General features: G+C 46.2%; 1 long non-coding RNA gene, 13 other non-coding genes and 1 pseudogene across 14 annotated transcripts in view; all 15 read right to left on the reverse strand.

Annotated features, from left to right (window-relative positions):
• Positions 1-6,000, reverse strand: part of LOC147263668 (uncharacterized) — a 58,464-nt gene that overhangs the window by 26,428 nt on the left and 26,036 nt on the right. The window lies entirely within an intron of this gene.
• Positions 34-152, reverse strand: LOC147263714 (5S ribosomal RNA). The gene has a single exon (XR_015114339.1). It is a non-coding gene; the product is annotated as a 5S ribosomal RNA (ribosomal RNA).
• Positions 462-580, reverse strand: LOC147263715 (5S ribosomal RNA). Its single transcript, XR_015113610.1, has one exon. It is a non-coding gene; the product is annotated as a 5S ribosomal RNA (ribosomal RNA).
• On the reverse strand, positions 891-1,009 carry LOC147263716 (5S ribosomal RNA). Its single transcript, XR_015115631.1, has one exon. It is a non-coding gene; the product is annotated as a 5S ribosomal RNA (ribosomal RNA).
• Positions 1,319-1,437, reverse strand: LOC147263717 (5S ribosomal RNA). Its single transcript, XR_015113760.1, has one exon. It is a non-coding gene; the product is annotated as a 5S ribosomal RNA (ribosomal RNA).
• LOC147263718 (5S ribosomal RNA) lies at positions 1,748-1,866 on the reverse strand. Its single transcript, XR_015115549.1, has one exon. It is a non-coding gene; the product is annotated as a 5S ribosomal RNA (ribosomal RNA).
• Positions 2,176-2,294, reverse strand: LOC147263719 (5S ribosomal RNA; annotated as a pseudogene).
• On the reverse strand, positions 2,605-2,723 carry LOC147263720 (5S ribosomal RNA). Its single transcript, XR_015114340.1, has one exon. It is a non-coding gene; the product is annotated as a 5S ribosomal RNA (ribosomal RNA).
• LOC147263721 (5S ribosomal RNA) lies at positions 3,033-3,151 on the reverse strand. The gene has a single exon (XR_015113574.1). It is a non-coding gene; the product is annotated as a 5S ribosomal RNA (ribosomal RNA).
• Positions 3,462-3,580, reverse strand: LOC147263722 (5S ribosomal RNA). Its single transcript, XR_015112975.1, has one exon. It is a non-coding gene; the product is annotated as a 5S ribosomal RNA (ribosomal RNA).
• On the reverse strand, positions 3,890-4,008 carry LOC147263723 (5S ribosomal RNA). The gene has a single exon (XR_015113761.1). It is a non-coding gene; the product is annotated as a 5S ribosomal RNA (ribosomal RNA).
• LOC147263724 (5S ribosomal RNA) lies at positions 4,319-4,437 on the reverse strand. Its single transcript, XR_015114864.1, has one exon. It is a non-coding gene; the product is annotated as a 5S ribosomal RNA (ribosomal RNA).
• On the reverse strand, positions 4,747-4,865 carry LOC147263725 (5S ribosomal RNA). The gene has a single exon (XR_015114556.1). It is a non-coding gene; the product is annotated as a 5S ribosomal RNA (ribosomal RNA).
• On the reverse strand, positions 5,176-5,294 carry LOC147263726 (5S ribosomal RNA). Its single transcript, XR_015114586.1, has one exon. It is a non-coding gene; the product is annotated as a 5S ribosomal RNA (ribosomal RNA).
• Positions 5,604-5,722, reverse strand: LOC147263727 (5S ribosomal RNA). The gene has a single exon (XR_015115632.1). It is a non-coding gene; the product is annotated as a 5S ribosomal RNA (ribosomal RNA).

The raw sequence follows: 6,000 nt of genomic DNA on the forward strand, positions 1-6,000 counted from the left end.
CAAAGCTGCCCTTTCCTCACAAAGAAATAAAAAAGCTTACAGCACCTGGTATTCCCAGGCGGTCTTCCATCCAAGTACTAACCAGGCCCGACCCTGCTTGGCTTCCGAGATCAGACGAGATCGGGCGTGTTCAGAGTAGTATGGCCATAAGCCTTTGACTCTGACACACATGGGCTCTATATCCATTTCACACAATTTACAACCTCAGAAAAAAAGTGATGCGCAACAGCCTCAGGGTCTTTTCACACGCCAAATCGGTGTCCTGTCAATAAAAGAAAAGAATGTTGATGTCATCTAGAGAAAAGTACTGCATCTGCCATCTGTCTACTTCAAATTAACCACTGCAGGACATTCCATTCCAAAGCTGTGGAGGGCGCTTCAAGAAAAGGTGTGTGAGGGAAGCTTGCTCATGCTGGTCCCCAAACACTCAAAGCTGCCCTTTCCTCACAATGAAACAAAAAAGCTTACAACATCTGGTATTCCCAGGCGGTCTCCCATCCAAGTACTAACCAGGCCCGACCCTGCTTAGCTTCCGAGATCAGACGAGATCGGGCGTGTTCAGAGTGGTATGGCCGTAAGCCCTTGACTCTCACACACATGGGCTCTATATCCATTTCACTCACTTTACAACCTCAAAAAAAATGTGATGTGCAACAGCCTCACGGTCTTTTTACACACCAAATAGTTGTCCTGTCAATACAAAGAAAAAAATGTTGATGTCATCGAGAGAAAAGTACTGCATCTGCAATCTGTCTACTTTAAATTACACACTGCATGACATTCCATTCGAAAGCTGTGGAGGGCACTTCAAGAAAAGGTGTGTGAGGGAAGCTCGCTCATGCTGGTCCCCAAAGACTCAAAGCTGCCCTTTCCTCACAAAGAAATAAAAAAGCTTACAGCACCTGGTATTCCCAGGCGGTCTTCCATCCAAGTACTAACCAGGCCCGACCCTGCTTAGCTTCCGAGATCAGACGAGATCGGGCGTGTTCAGAGTGGTATGGCCGTAAGCCCTTGACTCTGACACACATGGGCTCTATATCCATTTCACAAAATTTAAAACCTCAGAAAAAAAGTGATGCGCAACAGCCTCAGGGTCTTTTCACACGCCAAATACGTGTCCTGTCAATAAAAGAAAAGAATGTTGATGTCATCGAGAGAAAAGTACTGCATCTGCCATCTGTCTTCTTCAAATTAACCACTGCATGAAATTCCATTCCAAAGCTGCAGAGGGCGCTTCAAGAAAAGGTGTGTGAGGGAAGCTCGCTCATGCTGGTCCCCAAAGACTCAAAGCGGCCCTTTCCTCACAATGAAACAAAAAAGCTTACAGCACCTGGTATTCCCAGGCGGTCTTCCATCCAAGTACTAACCAGGCCCGACCCTGCTAAGCTTCCGAGATCAGACGAGATCGGGCGTGTTCAGAGTGGTATGGCCGTAAGCCCTTGACTCTCACACACATGGGCTCTATATCCATTTCACTCACTTTACAACCTCAAAAAAAATGTGATGTGCAACAGCCTCACGGTCTTTTTACACACCAAATAGTTGTCCTGTCAAAACAAAGAAAAAAATTTTGATGTCATCTAGAGAAAAGTACTGCATCTGCAATCTGTCTACTTCAAATTACACACTGCATGACATTCTATTCGAAAGCTGTGGAGGGCGCTTCAAGAAAATGTGTGTGAGGGAAGCTCGCTCATGCTGGTCCCCAAACACTCAAAGCTGCACTTTCCTCACAATGAAACAAAAAAGCTTACAGCACCTGGTATTCCCAGGCGGTCTCCCATCCAAGTACTAACCAGGCCCAACCCTGCTTAGCTTCCGAGATCAGACGAGATCGGGCGTGTTCAGAGTGGAATGGCCGTAAGCTCTTGCCTCTCACACACATGGGCTCTATATCCATTTCACACACTTTACAACCTCAGAAAAAAAGTGATGCGCAACAGCCTCAGGGTCTTTTCACACGCCAAATCGGTGTCCTGTCAATAAAAAAAAAGAATGTTGATGTCATCGAGAGAAAAGTACTGCATTTGCCATCTGTCTTCTTCAAATTATCCACTGCATGAAATTCCATTCCAAAGCTGCAGAGGGCCCTTCAAGAAAAGGTGTGTGAGGGAAGCTCGCTCATGCTGGTCCCCAAAGTCTCAAAGCGGCCCTTTCCTCACAATGAAACAAAAAAGCTTACAGCACCTGGTATTCCCAGGCGGTCTTCCATTCAAGTACGAACCAGGCCCGACCTTGCTAAGCTTCCGAGATCAGACGAGATCGGGCGTGTTCAGAGTGGTATGGCCGTAAGCCCTTGGCTCTCACACACATGGGCTCTATATCCATTTCACTCACTTTACAACCTCAAAAAAAATGTGATGTGCAACAGCCTCACGGTCTTTTTACACACCAAATAGTTGTCCTGTCAATACAAAGAAAAAAATGTTGATGTCATCTAGAGAAAAGTACTGCATCTGCAATCTGTCTACTTCAAATTACACACTGCATGACATTCCATTCGAAAGCTGTGGAGGGAACTTCAAGAAAAGGTGTGTGAGGGAAGCTCGCTCATGCTGGTCCCCAAAGACTCAAAGCTGCCCTTTCCTCACAAAGAAATAAAAAAGCTTACAGCACCTGGTATTCCCAGGCGGTCTTCCATCCAAGTACTAACCAGGCCCGACCCTGCTTGGCTTCCGAGATCAGACGAGATCGGGCGTGTTCAGAGTAGTATGGCCATAAGCCTTTGACTCTGACACACATGGGCTCTATATCCATTTCACACAATTTACAACCTCAGAAAAAAAGTGATGCGCAACAGCCTCAGGGTCTTTTCACACGCCAAATCGGTGTCCTGTCAATAAAAGAAAAGAATGTTGATGTCATCTAGAGAAAAGTACTGCATCTGCCATCTGTCTTCTTCAAATTAACCACTGCATGAAATTCCATTCCAAAGCTGCAGAGGGCGCTTCAAGACAAGGTGTGTGAGGGAAGCTCGCTCATGCTGGTCCCCAAAGACTCAAAGCGGCCATTTCCTCACAATGAAACAAAAAAGCTTACAGCACCTGGTATTCCCAGGTGGTCTTCCATCCAAGTACTAACCAGGCCCGACCCTGCTAAGCTTCCGAGATCAGACGAGATCGGGCGTGTTCAGAGTGGTATGGCCGTAAGCCCTTGACTCTCACACACATGGGCTCTATATCCATTTCACTCACTTTACAACCTCAAAAAAAATGTGATGTGCAACAGCCTCACGGTCTTTTTACACACCAAATAGGTGTCCTGTCAATACAAAGAAAAAAATGTTGATGTCATCTAGAGAAAAGTACTGCATCTGCAATCTGTCTACTTCAAATTACACACTGCATGACATTCCATTCGAAAGCTGTGGAGGGCACTTCAAGAAAAGGTGTGTGAGGGAAGCTCGCTCATGCTGGTCCCCAAACACTCAAAGCTGCCCTTTCCTCACAATGAAACAAAAAAGCTTACAGCACCTGGTATTCCCAGGCGGTCTCCCATCCAAGTACTAACCAGGCCCGACCGTGCTTAGCTTCCGAGATCAGACGAGATCGGGCGTGTTCAGAGTGGTATGGCCGTAAGCCCTTGACTCTGACACACATGGGCTCTATATCCATTTCACACAATTTACAACCTCAGAAAAAAAGTGAAGCGCAACAGCCTCAGGGTCTTTTCACACGCCAAATAGGTGTCCTGTCAATAAAAGAAAAGAATGTTGATGTCATCTAGAGAAAAGTACTGCATCTGCCATCTGTCTTCTTCAAATTAACCACTGCATGAAATTCCATTCCAAAGCTGCAGAGGGCGCTTCAAGAAAAGGTGTGTGAGGGAAGCTCGCTCATGCTGGTCCCCAAACACTCAAAGCGGCCCTTTCCTCACAATGAAACAAAAAAGCTTACAGCACCTGGTATTCCCAGGCGGTCTTCCATCCAAGTACTAACCAGGCCCGACCCTGCTAAGCTTCCGAGATCAGACGAGATCGGGCGTGTTCAGAGTGGTATGGCCGTAAGCCCTTGACTCTCACACACATGGGCTCTATATCCATTTCACTCACTTTACAACCTCAAAAAAAATGTGATGTGCAACAGCCTCACGGTCTTTTTACACACCAAATAGTTGTCCTGTCAATACAAAGAAAAAAATGTTGATGTCATCTAGAGAAAAGTACTGCATCTGCCATCTGTCTACTTCAAATTACACACTGCATGACATTCCATTCGAAAGCTGTGGAGGGCACTTCAAGAAAAGGTGTGTGAGGGAAGCTCGCTCATGCTGGTCCCCAAAGACTCAAAGCTGCCCTTTCCTCACAAAGAAATAAAAAAGCTTACAGCACCTGGTATTCCCAGGCGGTCTTCCATCCAAGTACTAACCAGGCCCGACCCTGCTTAGTTTCCGAGATCAGACGAGATCGGGCGTGTTCAGAGTAGTATGGCCATAAGCCTTTGACTCTGACACACATGGGCTCTATATCCATTTCACACAATTTACAACCTCAGAAAAAAAGTGATGGGCAACAGCCTCAGGGTCTTTTAACACGCCAAATACGTGTCCTGTCAATAAAAGAAAAGAATGTTGATGTCATCGAGAGAAAAGTACTGCATCTGCCATCTGTCTTCTTCAAATTAACCACTGCATGAAATTCCATTCCAAAGCTGCAGAGGGCGCTTCAAGAAAAGGTGTGTGAGGGAAGCTCGCTCATGCTGGTCCCCAAAGACTCAAAGCGGCCATTTCCTCACAATGAAACAAAAAAGCTTACAGCACCTGGTATTCCCAGGCGGTCTTCCATCCAAGTACTCACCAGGCCCGACCCTGCTAAGCTTCCGAGATCAGACGAGATCGGGCGTGTTCAGAGTGGTATGGCCGTAAGCCCTTGACTCTCACACATATGGGCTCTATATCCATTTCACTCACTTTACAACCTCAAAAAAAATGTGATGTGCAACAGCCTCACGGTCTTTTTACACACCAAATAGTTGTCCTGTCAATACAAAGAAAAAAATGTTGATGTCATCTAGAGAAAAGTACTGCATCTGCAATCTGTCTACTTCAAATTACACACTGCATGACATTCCATTCGAAAGCTGTTGAGGGCACTTCAAGAAAAGGTGTGTGAGGGAAGCTCGCTCATGCTGGTCCCCAAACACTCAAAGCTGCCCTTTCCTCACAATGAAACAAAAAAGCTTACAGCACCGGGTATTCCGAGGCGGTCTCCCATCCAAGTACTAACCAGGCCCGACCCTGCTTAGCTTCTGAGATCAGACGAGATCGGGCGTGTTCAGAGTGGTATGGCCGTAAGCCCTTGACTCTTACACACATGGGCTCTATATCCATTTCACTCACTTTACAACCTCAGAAAAAAAGTGAAGCGCAACAGCCTCAGGGTCTTTTCACACGCCAAATAAGTGTCCTGTCAATAAAAGAAAAGAATGTTGATGTCATCTAGAGAAAAGTACTGCATCTGCCATCTGTCTACTTCAAATTAACCACTGCATGACATTCCATTCCAAAGCTGTGGAGGGCGCTTCAAGAAAAGGTGTGTGAGGGAAGCTCGCTCATGCTGGTCCCCAAAGACTCAAAGCTGCCCTTTCCTCACAAAGAAATAAAAAAGCTTACAGCACCTGGTATTCCCAGGCGGTCTTCCATCCAAGTACTAACCAGGCCCGACCCTGCTTAGCTTCCGAGATCAGACGAGATCGGGCGTGTTCAGAGTGGTATGGCCGTAAGCCCTTGACTCTGAAACACATGGGCTCTATATCCATTTCACACAATTTACAACCTCAGAAAAAAAGTGATGCGCAACAGCCTCAGGGTCTTTTAACACGCCAAATACGTGTCCTGTCAATAAAAGAAAAGAATGTTGATGTCATCGAGAGAAAAGTACTGCATCTGCCATCTGTCTTCTTCAAATTAACCACTGCATGAAATTCCATTCCAAAGCTGCAGAGGGCGCTTCAAGAAAAGGTGTGTGAGGGAAGCTCGCTCATGCTGGTCCCCAAAGACTCA

Source organism: Aulostomus chinensis, chromosome 4 (genome assembly GCF_037954235.1).
Source record: "Aulostomus chinensis isolate RoL2024-O1b breed Wild chromosome 4, RoL_Achi_v1.0, whole genome shotgun sequence".
NCBI lineage: Eukaryota > Metazoa > Chordata > Actinopteri > Syngnathiformes > Aulostomidae > Aulostomus > Aulostomus chinensis.